General features: G+C 38.7%; 2 protein-coding genes across 3 annotated transcripts in view; one reads left to right on the top strand and one right to left on the bottom strand.

Annotated features, from left to right (window-relative positions):
• LOC114666111 (protein quaking) overlaps nucleotides 1-15,100 on the top strand; it is a 1,435,209-nt gene that overhangs the window by 863,981 nt on the left and 556,128 nt on the right. The window lies entirely within an intron of this gene.
• pde10a (phosphodiesterase 10A) overlaps nucleotides 1-15,100 on the bottom strand; it is a 357,319-nt gene that overhangs the window by 111,310 nt on the left and 230,909 nt on the right. The gene's annotated exons all lie outside the window — the stretch shown is intronic.

Here is a 15,100-nt window from a genome sequence, read left to right as displayed (position 1 = left end):
TAATCTTACATAATTCTGTAATGAGGCATGCATTTATGTATGTTAGACAGAAAAGAAATTATTCTTCTGATCTTGTGCTTTAAAATAGTATTCTTTTTAAGGTTTAAATTATTTAAACCACTATTTGCTAACTACTACACAAGGGGGACGTACTGAAGTTGCTGCTGGCTTTAGGCATTCAGCATCATTTGGACCTGTGTCTGTTCCATGCTAATATAATTGTTCGCATTCAGGCACAAGTAAAGAGCAAAAGTAACACAAAAAGTGAATTAAAAAGAAACATAAGGAAGGATTTACAAAGGCAGCTGCTTAATTAAATAATGAGATCGGCTGAAGGTGAAAATGACTCCCTGATTGTGAAGTTAGTTGGGACAAAAACCTGCAGCCTTAGAGGGGCTTCAAGACTGATCTTGAAAACTCCTGGTTTTAGTATTTGACACTTGTATACATAGGTTCTTGTCTACTTTGGAGTTTTTAAACCCAAAGCTTTAATTTGTGATGTTAATTTAATTCTTTATTATGTAGTTACAAAGTTGTTTTTTTATTGTTTTTCTTTGTTTACTCTACAGCAGGGGTGTCGAACTCCGGGCCTGGAGGGCCGCAGTGGCTGCAGGTTTTCATTCTAACCCTTTTACTAATCAGTGACCAGGATTCACTGTTAATTAACCTCCTTTCCCTTCATTTTAATGGCCCTGTTTTTAAGGATTCAGACCTCTGAATTGATTCGTTTCTTTATTAAATGACAGCCAAACAGAAATGAGATTTGAAACGAGCCAAAAGATGACGAACTAAACTGAAAAGTCAAACTCCAACCAGTTTCTTAATGAGAAGCCAATTCTTGCTGTTTATTAAACTCATTATTTAATTCCATAGCTTGTTGCTGCTCTGGTTCTGCCACAGCAGACATTTCCAAAACTGTTGATTTTCTGTTTTTTTCTAAGAACACCGTTAAAATGTTTGGGTGACCTCGGAGATCAACCTTACTGAGACCACCACCTTTCTTTATTTTCACATATTGTGTGATGGACACAGGTGAGCTGGTCATGTGGAGGCTTGTTTCGTGTCTCATTATTGTTTGGCTGCTAATTAAGGAAAAAGAGGCAACTAAGGGGCCTGAGTCAAGTTAATTAAGACTAAAGAAAAAGAAGTTAATTAGCAGCCAAAAATGGTCACTAATGAAGAAGATGGTCAGAATGAAAACCTGCAGCCACTATGGCCCTCCAGGACTTGAGCTTGACACCCATGCTCTACAGCAGGGGTAGGCAACGTCGGTCCTGGAGTGCCACAGTATGTGCAGGTTTTTGTTCCAACCCAGTTCCTTAACGAGAACTCAATTATTGCTGATGAAGCACATATTGCTTAAGTGACATTTTAATACTTCATTTTAGTGGTCTCGCTTGTTAAGGTTCTCCAACCTTAATTGCTTATTTCAATCTTAAACTGCTGCATTCAGTGTTTTACTTGCTCCTTATTAGCAATAAGATGTAAAAGACAAAGCAGCCAGCAGTTCTCCAGCTAGCTTTTTTCCAATTACATCAGTGTGTGTTCATCATGCACGGTTTGATTTAATAAAACACTTAATAGAAAAATGTGACAGACTGAAAATGATCTGTTTTAGGCTTCAAATCATTTGGATGATATCCTTGGAAAGGAAAAAAATCTACGATATAAAAGCCTTACATTGCACAGACTAGCAAGCCATAAAATTAAATAAGGTCTGAGATTGGCAATGATTGGTTTCTAATTAAGCAATTGGGTTGGAATGAAAACCTGTAGCCACTGCGGCTCACCAGGACCGACATTGCCTACCCCTGTTTTACATCTTATTGCTAATAAGGAGCAATTAAAACACTGAATGCAGCAGTTTAAGATTGAAATAAGCAATTAAGGTTGGAGAACCTTAACAAGCGAGACCACTAAAATGAAGCATTAAAATGTCACTTAAGCAATATGTGCTTCATCAGCAATAATTGAGTTCTCGTTAAGGAACTGGGTTGGAGCAAAAACCTGCACATACTGTGGCACTCCAGGACCGACGTTGCCTACCCCTGCTCTACAGCATCTTTGTTGCCTTTGTTTGACCACCATCATCACCAATAAAGATGTTATAGGATGTGATGATAAAAATATGTTGCCAATCACACACTGCCATATCCCTCAGTGAACAAAAAAATCCTTCTTAAAAGGCCTAAAGATGGTATTCTTATTTTGGTTTCAACTTCATTTCTGGCTTTGACTGTCATGCCCTTTTGATTCTCGTACGTTAATTCTGTTTGCTCTCCCGCTATCGACCCTTCTCTTTCCCTGACTGTTATCTTTCAGATTCTCTATCATCTTCTGGTCGCCCTGTTGCTCACAATAATCCTCAGGCACGTCATAATGTCCTAAACACTGCTTTATTCCAAACACCAATTTTCATGTGAATTGACCAGGCTTATTTTGTCATGGGCTATATTTCACAGGTTCACATGTATTGAGAAGTTAAGCAAAATGACACCTGTTATTGGCTAACTAGAAAGATAACATTAGGCAAGAAATATTACATTAGGCAAGCTTTCGAGGCAACTCAGGCCCCTACTTCAGGCAAGATGTAATCAAAAGGTGTCATTTTGCTTAACTTTTCACTACATCCATAATGGCTAACACAATATAACACCCTAGTACTACAGGTTCACATAAAATGAGAAGAGATGTGTAAACAATAAACACCAGATAACCAATTCTGGACACTCATTTTAAACTTTTTTACATAACTATATGAAAGACTTAGTCCCAAGTCAAATTCCAGTTTTTATTTTCCTATTTAGGTAATTTGCAGGTTCCCTCTGGGTTCACCGTATCTTTCTAGCACCCTTATTTTCCATGATCATCCAAAACAAATGAACGGTAGATTAATTGGGGTTTTTTAAAATTGGCGCTTTAAGAGTGAATATGTGTGACCTACAATGGACTTGCTCCAGACATGGGGTTAGTTTCTGCCTTGCAGCCGATGCTACCAGGAGAGGCGCTGACCACTCACAACATTGTTTTGTATTAAGTAAATATGATAACAGAGGGATGGATAACTAGTTACCAGCTCAGTGGATATGATTACTAGACACAATAAAACTTAAAATATTATACTTAAGATTTACACTGCCAGTGGATATGATTACTAGACACTGTCATGGGTGGCTGGGGACCCTGCCCAGCCGTGACGCCTCTGCCTTGGAAGGACCAGGGGAGGAAGTGTGGACAGAGCATCACCTCCCCCGGAACACTAGATGGCAGGCCCCCTGGATGGCAGCGATACCTCGGACTCCCGCAGGGCTTCATGGGAATTGGAGTTCATTACAGCCCTGTTGGGATCCGGGGGTGCCGCCAGAATGTGCTGCAACTGTTCCTGACACACCCGGAAGTGCTGCCGGAAGTGAATCAACGAGCACCTGGAGCACTTCTGGGAGACCTATATAAGGAACCAGCAGACACTAATCCAGGAGCCAGAGTCGGGAGGAGAGGGACTAAGCTTGCCGGAGAGGAGTTTAGGAGAAAAAGAGAAAAAGTATTGTGGTGATTGTGCTATTGTGCTTTGAGACTGAGTTGTGCCTGTGGGAACGGGGAAGGTGTTGCCCACAGGTGAAGAAAAATAAAAACTTGTGCTTTTATTAGTGTGCTTCCCGTGTCTGTCTGTGCCAGGTCAAGTGCTGGTATAGCGCCTTTTGTTACAACAAAATGAAACCTAAAATATTATACTTAAGATTTACACTGCCAAGGAGACAAGTCACCATGGTCCACTAGCAAACACTTGGCCAAAAACTGAAATTGTCAAAAATGGACAGGCAACACTAAAGGCCTAATAAACAAAAGTAGATATATGCACTTTTGGATCTACATATACAAGGTGATTCTAATGGGCGGGGCCCTGAGTTATGATGAATTACTGTCTTAATAATGAAGCAATCCAAATGAAATTTAAGATTACAGTATTCCTGGATAAATGTAAGAACAAGTGAGGCATGGCACTGTGAGATCAGTGAAGGTTATTTCCAGCAAGATGGGGCAACTGGTCACACATCAGCTCACAGCATGGTACAAATTGAATCGTTTTTTGGCAATTGGGTCATTTCAAAGGGACTATGGCCACCTCGTTCCCCAGACCTGTCACCTCCAGATTTCTTCCTTTGGGGAGTGCTGAAAGGAAAAGTGTACAAGAACAAGTCTCGTACACTGGAACAATTACAGCGAAACGTTGAACAGGAGACTGCTGCCATCATCCCTATAATATTTGCAGATACCTTTGCCAATATGGAGAGCCGTGTCGATCTGTGTTTGCAAGAAGAAGGCAACCATTTCCAACACCGAATGTGATTGGATCGTTTACACATCTATCAAGGTATGCACTGTATTTAATTTCTGTTGCTTCATTATTACGTAACACATCACAACTTGGGGCCCCGCTCATTAGAATCTCCTTGTATAAAATGCCTGACTGAGAAAGGTCGGTTTATATGTATGTACGTTCTGGAAATGCAAAAATATTTAGGTCATGGCAGCATGATAGCCACTCTACTGGTGGCCAGAAAAGTTTGTTGTAGTAAACGCATGGCCCCAGCAAGTCCATCTATTGATAATCCCTCGGGACACAGTACATATGTGTTCAGAATTGATAATTAAGTGTAGGCATTATGTTTATTGATTACTGAGCATAAAACTTTATTAAACATAAATAAAGGATGCCAAAGTGACCTGTGGGTATGTGTTTATGGCAAAGTGATTGCAAGTAATAACCGCAATAATGGCAGAACGAAAAGGAAGAGCAGTAAAATCTGCTGAGAGTTCAAGCAAATAGCAAAGGATGATTAAATGAAATGAGAAAGATTAAGAAGAGAAGACGTTGAACACCACATTGACAGGCAAGAAGCAATCCTGAATATAGAGTAATTGAGCAACAGATAACCACAATAGCTCCTATGCACCCAAAACAAAGTCCAGAATATGAATTCAATAAAGTCCCAGAGACAGAAATGCACAGCAAATAAAGACAAGATCACCAAATTGTGGAATTGTCTGATCATATGAAAGCATTGCTTTTATATCCGTACATCATTGTTTCTTTTAAGACCACTAGTTAAAGTTATATCAGCGATGTGATTAATGTCAAGCTGTATTCTTTCATGCTGAAAACAAAAGAATGTGTTACTAAAATACAAAAGCTCCAAAAGAGCCACCAGAAGTAATAAAATATATTATGACTTCTAGAGGAACTGAAAGAAGTAGCTACTTAGAAATCATAAGAAGTATCAACTGCTTGTTAACTAGTGGTTGAAAAAAATTAGAAATCAAAGAAAAAAAAAGTATGTAAAATCACAAGAATATGTTTCTCAGTTTAAGTACCTTAGATGAATCATTACCATGTAATGACTAACCACCATATTTTAGGTATGCGTCTCAAAGCAATTCAAGAGTATGCTTGTGAACTTTATTATTTCTAAGCAAAAACAAAGACACTAGAAAATGTAATTAAAGTATCAAACAACAAAGCATAAACTTAATATACTGTATTATTACTGAATTCTATATATATATATATATATATATATATATTATTAAATTCAGGCTAGGAAAAAGAAAATACGGAAGAACACTGATGAGCGAGCATTAATCAGTTCTAAAACAGGATTTCCTTTAAGAAATAAACATTCTAAAAACAGAATAAGAATTAGCAAGTTAGCGCTAGAATATCCATATTACTAACCGAGAATGGTAAACCGGATGGACGCAGGGACATCCGGCCATGGGCCGTGGACGCAAAAGACGTACTGCGCAGGCGCCCCCACAAAACCCCCCTTCCAAGCAACGGAAACCGGATTGAAAGCAACGTAAAATTAGAAATGAGGCGCCCATAGCACACAGAAAAAAGGAGTCAGACGCCGGCGCCGCACGAAGCCCATGGCACACGAAACGGAACACACACAAAAAAGAGAATTGAGACCCACGACACACAAAGCCCCCCTGCAGTAACTGAAATAAGAAATGAGGCGACGCGCCCCTAGAACACCAAAAAGAAAGGAGTCAGACGCAAGCGCCACATAGCACACGAAACGCTACGCACACAAAGAAGAGGATTCAGACACACTACAAACAAACACCCCCTCCACTAACAGAGATAAAAAAAGTGAGGCAATGCGCCCCTAGCACACAAAAAAAAAAAAAAGTCAGACGCGAGCGCCATACAAACCCATTGGACACAAAACGGGACAGACTACGGACATAGCACACGTAACGTACACAAAAAGGAGGATTCGGACCCACGACCACACTAACATAAATAAGAAATGAGACACAAAGCCCCACTAGGGTTACCACTTTTAATACAAAAAAATAAGGGACACATACTGCAGCGGGGGCCACATCCCAGTGCCAACACTTTGCAGACTCTACTTAAAAGACCCGTCCTCCTCACTGGACAGTTAAAATGACCAATCAAACTAACGATGACATCAAGTATTACCCAATCAAAAGTAGGAAAGGAGGCATCTTCATAAAATGCGTGTGGGATGATTTGCATGAGGCGCTGCTTTAAAAAAAATGATAAAAAAAATACGGGACAAAACCCGTCCCGTATTGATTCAAAACGGGACGCGCAATTTCATTCTCCAATACGGAACGATTCCGTATTTTACAAGACGGGTGGCAACCCTGGCCATTACTGAACGAACCGTCCGTATTAAACATACGTCATCTCAACACATTCAAATTAGGCAGCATAGGTCGATCTCATTATACTGATCCACTATTAACCGTTTAACCACAGAAAAGGCTCCATATTAACAGTGAGTGCGATCCTCCTTATTACTTATCCATATCTCTAACGCTGAAGAACAAACAAGTAATGAATTCACGATCACAGGTACAAAACGATACGGCTCGAGTGACGGGACCAAACACACGAACCCGCATGAAAAAACACAATACACGTCGGCTACAACGCGCTTCTGAAACTCCGGAAGAAAAAATGTCTCGGCTCCAAAAACGCAAAGCACAACTAACACATTAACAGAAACGAGCGCATATAGACAGACACAATGAACGTACACGCATACAGCACGCGTCTCAAAGTGCTGCATCGAAAAAGGCACGGGTTCAAAACGAAACACCTCCCGTCTCAGACATACAGAAACGGCAGCGAAGGGACAAAATAAATAAACGCAGATGTCTACACCGCGCATCTGGAATGCCGGAAAACAAGCAGGCAAGGCTCCAAAAAGAGAAAGCTCAACTGACCGACATACAAAAACGAGCAAGGCTCAATACAAACAATGCACGCAGTAGACTACAACGGGCTTCTCACACAGCACAGGCAAGTCGATTACAGCTCCAAATACTGCACATACAACAACGCGCCTCTCAAACGGCACAAGCAAAAGATACACGTCACGGACATCAACGACAGACACCTGCTAAACACTTGCGCCAGTTGGCTGACAACGCGTTCAATAATGAGTCCACTATTCAGGAAAATTCATTGGGATTAATGAATGTCATTTGCAATCATTGTCATTCACTTAACTTCCCTGAAGAAACAACTGGCAATACAAGTAATGAATTTACACGTTGTTGTCAAAAGGGTCAAATTAGACTGCCTCCTTTACATTCATATCCTGAATATCTACAGAAGCTTCTAACTAACGATGTACCTGAAAGTGAAAACTTTATGAACTGCATTACATCCTACAAATCGGTATCCACTATGAACATGAACAGTGGCACTGCACATGACATCCGTCTTGCAAAACTGTTAATTATTGATGAATGTACAATGGCATCCAGTCACTTACTCAACACCATTCATAAACTTCTACAAACGTTGATGAATAATAATATTCCCTTTGAAGGAAAGGTACTTTTATTAGGAGGAGATTTTAGACAGTGCTTAGCTATTGTTCCACATGCCATGCGCTCAGCTATTGTTCAGTGCACCTTAAAATACGCAGACAATTGGCATTGCTTTCAAAAGATACAGTTAGTACAAAACATGCGATGTCCAGATCCAGATCATAACAATTGGTTATTACATCTGGGAGATGGTACACTCACCAATACAGATAGACTTCACCCAGATATTAGTACAATTCCTCAAGCCTTTATCTGCGACGACTTAGTTACAGAGATATTTGGAACAGCAATCTCATTAGACCAAATGCCCCTTTTAACACAACGCGCTATATTATGTCCAAACAATATTAATGTGGAAAACATAAATACCCAAGTCATTGCATTACTTCCTGGAGAGACACAACTCTTTCTAAGCTCTGACAAAGTTGACTCTGATCACGACAATGACCATCTTCATTGACCTTACAAGTTCTGACCTGAAATTACCTTTTACACTTAAAAGGCGTGTACAAAGAAATTTTCCAATAACCCTTTACACTGTGTCACACACTTTATTGTTTGCTTTCTATTTGCATCATCTACACCTTCACACTATTTCTATATCTCATTCATACATCACGCTCTTTGTCATTTCCCAACACCAGGGGTTGGCGAGCGGAGCCCCCTAGTATGCATATAAGACAAGTAGGACTGTTGAAAGACTTTTTTCTCTTTTAAAGGCAGAAGCAAAGGGCAAACTCTCTGCAACTGACTTATATTAACACAAGATCTACTTTCTTTGTAACTTGTACTTTATAACTGTGTTATAGAGGCTATACAGTACATAAGAAATTAGGTTAGCTTATTTTATTTCATATAATCTTAATTAACAATCAGAGCTACAACAAAAGTGGGAGAGATATCTCAGAAAGTACAGGAAAGTAGATTGAAGTAATATGGACTTGTGATGAGAAGAGACGATATATACTGTATGTAAGTAAAAGAGTGATGGGAATGGATGTACAGGGGAAGGGAAAGCGAGGGAGGCCGAAGCGGAGGTGGAGGGATAAAGTAAAAGAAGATGTGAAGGGAAAGGGCTTGAATGGCAAGGAGGTGCAAGCAAGACCAAGATGTTTGGAGAAGGTTGGTCAAACACATTGACCCAATGGAGAAGTGGGAAAAGATTAAGATAAAGAAGAAGACTCATGTAATCTTATTTATTTAAACACACAGTAAAATAAATAAGAAAAACATTTAGTATTAATTTTGGCCTACACTCATAAGTATTTCTGGTCTCAGGTGTGTCAAACTAGAGGTTTCATTGAAGGATAAAGTATGGTTAGGAATGAGAACTATAACACAACAGAGGCTTCAGGGCCTACATCAGGCAATCAAACCTGTTAATCAGCAGGGTAAAGCAGAGTTAGGGATGATGACTATAGGATGACAGGGTGATCAGGCCAAAACCTGCTGAAACCCCATCAACCAGGTGCTAGACAACAGAGGTCTAGAACTGAAAGGCGAGTCCCAAGATGTCAGGAGAACAGTCTGTCAATCAACGCCAGCAAAACAAAACAGCGGATAGTGGATTTCAGCAGGGAAAAACCGAGTACATACTTCTGTTCATTAAAGGTACTGCAGAGGAGTGGCCCGAGCGTCTGAAATACCTGGGAATCAACCTCAAGACCGACTTAACTGGTTCACACACAGACATTCTGGCTGGTGTGAAAGACAAAGCAGCACATTTATTATCTCTGACAATTCAGAGTATTACAATGCATCCTAAAGCCATTCTACTACACGGCCTAATGTGTCACTGCCTGGTATACTGTAGAAGTGGCTCAAGAAAGGACCATACAGTGGTGCAAAGAGATGTGAGCTCGAATGAGCACATCATGTGGGTATTACTGCCACCCCAACAGGGCCTATACACAAACAGATGCACTACCAAGGTAGCCAGGATCATGCAGGACTCCTCTCACCCCTTTACAGCCAGTGCAAATGTTTACAACCTCGCAGGCACCTACGTTGTCTCAAATCAGGAACAGAAAGACAGACAAAGAGCGTCATTTCCAGGTGATAAAAAAAACAAACCGTTATCTTGTCTAGTATTCCTCAAAATTGTAAAAACAGTCAATCTATTATTTACTCTTTTATTAAATAACTTGTTTACAATTATTATGTATCTAATGTGAATGTGTTATGTAAACAAAATTACTTAAGTATTTTTAATCTGCACCTTTTGATATTTTACATTTATTGTTAATATATATTTTTTAATTTTATTGCACAGTATATGTGTGTGCATATGTGACAAAAAAAATCTATATCTAAATCTAATCTAAACCCAAGGTCACCACTGCCTCCAGCCCTCTCACTCCTATTCCTGCAAAGTGGAGACAAATAATTCTGGGTGATCCACTAGGCCTGTATTCAGACAACACAGAGAATAAAGTCATATTCTCCAAAAATATTTCAGACCTTTTCTACAGAATACAGATCTCTGAACATCAATAAAAGGATGCAAGTCATAGATGATAAAATCGTGACAATTCCATTTTGGTAAAGTTGACCTACAAAACTACAGTGGCTTCTCATTAAAATAATTTATCTTATTGTATAGCATCTTTAATGAATAATAAACTTCTCAAGGTACTTTACACAGCAAGTAAAAAAATCTGTCATAGAAATTTGTATTATTACAGTTAAGAAACTTTCTCAACTTGTTCTTGGTGATACAGTGTTATTGTTGATTCTCAATTTTCTAATCAGACCACTTATTTGGGCATGTAGCATGACTTCAAGGTTATCAAAGTTTGCTTAATGTTTTGCTGGGTTCAAAAAATGATAAACAACTTCTAAGACAAGTGTATACTTTAAACTTCGAATGACTATTAATTTAGAAAATGACACTGATGCAAGTGGAGCCATATCCACTTAGTGGGTCCCTATTGCGCAGCAGGCCGGACAATCGTCAGAATGTTCGTCGAAGAGTCCCAGATTTGGCCCCAAGTGCCCTCACAGGATGTGAGGACCTAAATCAAAAATGTGCCTTCAATTAAAGGTTCTACAGTGGATTGGGAATTCCAGGGCCAAAACTGTTAATTAGGACCTCATAGTATTGCCTACAGGGAGCTTGCTGTACTCTATAAGCTTCTTAATTATCTTTTGTATGATTACATACATTACAAATGTCTACAATGGCATCTTATCCTAATCTTTTTCTCCTTTTAACTGTCCATCCACCCGACATGTGAACTCCTTCATTACTTCATTGTCTCTTCCTACTAATGCTACAAAATGGGCTCTATCTCAGCAACACTAGGAACAATGTGGGCACCAGTTTTCATGGGACACTTACACTAACAGCACTTATAGAATAGAAGTATACTTCATATTCTTTGTGCTCAATGCTACCAGGACTGACAAAACCCTAACTGGATTGATGGGGCTTAAAAAGACATAAAAATAACTTAAGGCTCACTTCAGAGTCCCAACAAGATGAAAGTAATGGAACCGGGCCTACAACCTGCCCAAATCTTTAAATTCATGCGTTATTAAAATGGACATGAGTTTTCCCAGTGGCATCCTAGCCAAATGCATTATACAAATGGACACCGGAAATGCCTTGAATTATTGAAACTTAATTTTCTAATAAGCCTTAATTGGGTGTGTAGCATGCCTTCAAGGTTATTAAAGTTTGCTTAATGTTTTGCTGGGTTCACAAAAATGATAAACAAGTTCTAAAATAAATGTACACTTTAAATCATGGGTGACTATTAATTTAGAAAATGACACTGACGCAAGTGGGGCAGTATCCACTTAGTGGGTCCCTAATACGCAGCAGGCTGGACAATCGTCAGAATGTTCATCTATGAGTCCCAGACTTGGCCCTAAGTGCCCTCACAGGATGCGAGGACTTGCATCAAAAATGAGACTTCAATTAAAGGTTCTACAGTGGATTGGGAATTCCAAGGCCAAAACTGTTAATTAGGACCTCATAGTATTGCTTAAGGGGAGCTTGCAGTACTCTATAAGCTTCTTAATTAACTTTTGTATGAAACATACATTACAAATGTCAACAACTGCAACTATCCTAATCTAGTTCTCCTTTTAGCTGTCCATCCATCCAACATATGAACTCATTCATGACCACTGTCTCTTCCTACTAATGCTACAAAATGGGCTCCATCTCAGCAGGACTGGGAACAATGTGGGCACCAGTCTTCAGTGGGACACTTACACTAACAGCACTTATAGAATAGGAGTATACTTCAAAACCCTTGTCCTCAATGCTGCCAGGACTGACAAAACCCAAACTGGATTGATGGGGCTTAATAATAGATGAAATTAACTTAAGGATCACTTCAGGGTCCCAAAAAGATGAAAGTAATTGGACTGGGCCTGCACCTGCCCAAATCTTTAATTCATGTGTTATTAAAATGGCCATTAGCTTTCCAGTGGCATTCTAGCCAAATGCATTATACAAAGGGACACCAGAAATGCCTTGAATTATTGAAACCTTATTTAACGGTTAAACTGCTGAGAATGGCAAATCAAAAAGTAATTAGCTACACAGACAAACACATCTGTTTGGAAATAATTGCATTTGTTTAGTTCTGGCAGAGGAACACAGGGAAAGTAGGTAGTTTTGGAGTCTGATGGACTGAGTGGTCTCCTTTTCCTCGTCAAATTTTTTGTGTTCCTCAAGTTTCTGATGTGGATTCCTATGTGGAGTTGCCATGTCCCTACAAAAATGAAATGAGTGTAAACTGCAGTATACCCAAAAAGTACTCAGACATACTGTATCTTTCAGTACAATGTAAAATATATGAAATTCAATTATGTTTTTAAAATATTTCCGAAATATAATGCAATATATTTTAATATATTACAACAAATAGATTCTGTATTTGACATGCATAAATTATGTGTCCCAAACATGTTTCTAAAAGATTATTTATTTAGCTTATCTTTTCACCACAGGAAGATTAAACATGGTCTTCCCAATGAATTGAAATTCTTCTTAACTTCCAGTGGCTCAATAACTGCAGTTCAAATAAGTAGGTGCATCAGCATATCAGCTACAACATATGCTATACTGAAACACTTGGGTATGCTTTTTAGAATTTCCAGGAAACCTTAACTTGTTCCTCAGTATTCAAGTTTAACAATAAATTAAAGCAATTAATGTTGGAAATTAAGGGAAAGTGTGTTTAAGACTGAAGCCAGAAGCAATTCTTTACTGAAAGTGTTCTGAATTTGGAAGAACTTATTGAGTCCCGTAGCTAAAGTAGAAATTTTGACAACAGTGCTGCCACATCTGTGTTTTGTCTGCCCAGTTGGGTTATTTTTAATCAGCGTCTACAGGTAAAAAATAGGCTTTTGTGGGTTGAGTTTTTTTTATTATCTTTTCTAAATTCAACAGTTTTTTGGGCTATTCTTCAAACCCCCTCATCCACTCTGTTAGTACGTATACGGCTTGTCCATCTGGGATCCCCCCCTCTCCACTCTTCGACGGCAAGTACCTAATCCATTGCTGAATTTCCAAGGAAGACCTCGCCCACCACTTTCTGGTGTTTCACTTTGTATTCATCAGGTATTGGACTGGTTTTGTTTCAGCCTTTAAGAAGTATCTGGATGTGATGCTGGGACAGTTTAGCTTTAAGCTAAACAAATGAGCCTGATGGACTAAATTATCTCCTCAAATTTCTTATGTCCTTGAGCGACGCAGGGTGAGCTGCAATGGATTTTACTATATCTCATGTAGGATAAACAAATTGGTTCAAGTAGTTTTTGAAGATACTAAATATACATTTTCAGTATTAATTTTTCGAGATAAATACATTTATTGCCAAACTAAGACCTTTAAATAAAAACTACCTGTTCTACCCGTCTAAGACAGGAAATCTAAGTAATTGACATAGACCTCAGTGTTAACGTTTGCAGTGCACCATGCAATTCATGTGTATCTGTTATATGCCCTTTGGTGTGTGATTCATAAAAGCAGTGTTTATGTTTGTGATGTGCCATCTATTGGAATGACAAATGCAATGTATTGTAATGCTAAAAATGTTTGTGGTGCACAATCTTTTGGAATAACAGACACAGCAACTGGTCAGACAGATATTTATCCTTTTATTAAGTTGGATAGGCCTGAAATATTAGAACATTGCTTCTTAAGCAAAACTTAGTGAAAAATTGTACACTGATGTTCAGCATATCAAAATACAACGCAAAAAGATGTAATTCAAATGATAACTCAGCATATCAAAGCAAGAATGTGAATGAATTGAAGAAGCTCTTCAGTTATAATTTATTTTAAATTGTCTACTTTTAGTTACAATTTACAAACCAAGTAATGTACTGAGGATAGAGCCTTATTACTTACTTGTATGCAGGGTTTAGAATTTTTGCTGTGTTGTAATTCAATTTTGTCTAGGATAAATCTGTATATAAAGAATTAGAAAATGTTTGCACTGTGTAACATTCAAGTGTGTTCAAAGGGCTGTGCAGTCACTGTAGCCCTCAAAGGACTGAATTCAGTAGGTAGGTTCTAGAACTTTCTCAATCCATCTCATGGTTGAGGGGGACATAGACTATCTTGTCCAGATTTAGGCAAAAGCCTGAAAAACAGGTCTGGACAGGATTCTAGTCTATCAATGGGAGCACTCTTACTCACACATACATCCCATATTTACAAACAGTGACAATCTGCAATAGGCCACTAACATAACCCTAAATAAATAAATAAATTAAATAAACAAGCCTATAATTACTTCCTTCATTACTTACTTCTTTACATGGGATTTGCAAAGCTATTCAGCTATGACAAATGTTACAGAATAACAGAAGAGAACAGCAAACGTTTATTGCAGCAACTGATTTTTATGGATATCAGATAAATGTCACACTAATGGATTTTCTAAGTCATAAATCGGGACACTTGTATAGCATGTATGCTTACACAAAGCATACTCTTGTTTGTTGATTACCTGCTTTGTCACATGATCAACAGAGAGGGATTTGGGCACAGGAAAACAAAACAAAAAAAAAAAACTTTCACAAATCAACATATATGATTCCGCACAGTGCTGGTCTGGTCATTCTAGTCAATTATAGTGACAGTGAAATAATGAACCATAATCTGCTTGGTTTAGTGAATGCTAAATAGTGCCAATTACATGTTTAGTTGCTCTGTGCACAAAGGCTTACATGAAACAGGGTACATCATTCATCTGTAAAT

Source organism: Erpetoichthys calabaricus, chromosome 15 (genome assembly GCF_900747795.2).
Source record: "Erpetoichthys calabaricus chromosome 15, fErpCal1.3, whole genome shotgun sequence".
NCBI classification, from domain to species: Eukaryota; Metazoa; Chordata; class Cladistia; order Polypteriformes; family Polypteridae; genus Erpetoichthys; species Erpetoichthys calabaricus.
Note: the sequence above shows the minus strand (reverse complement) of the source record. Positions and strands in the feature narration are given on the sequence as shown.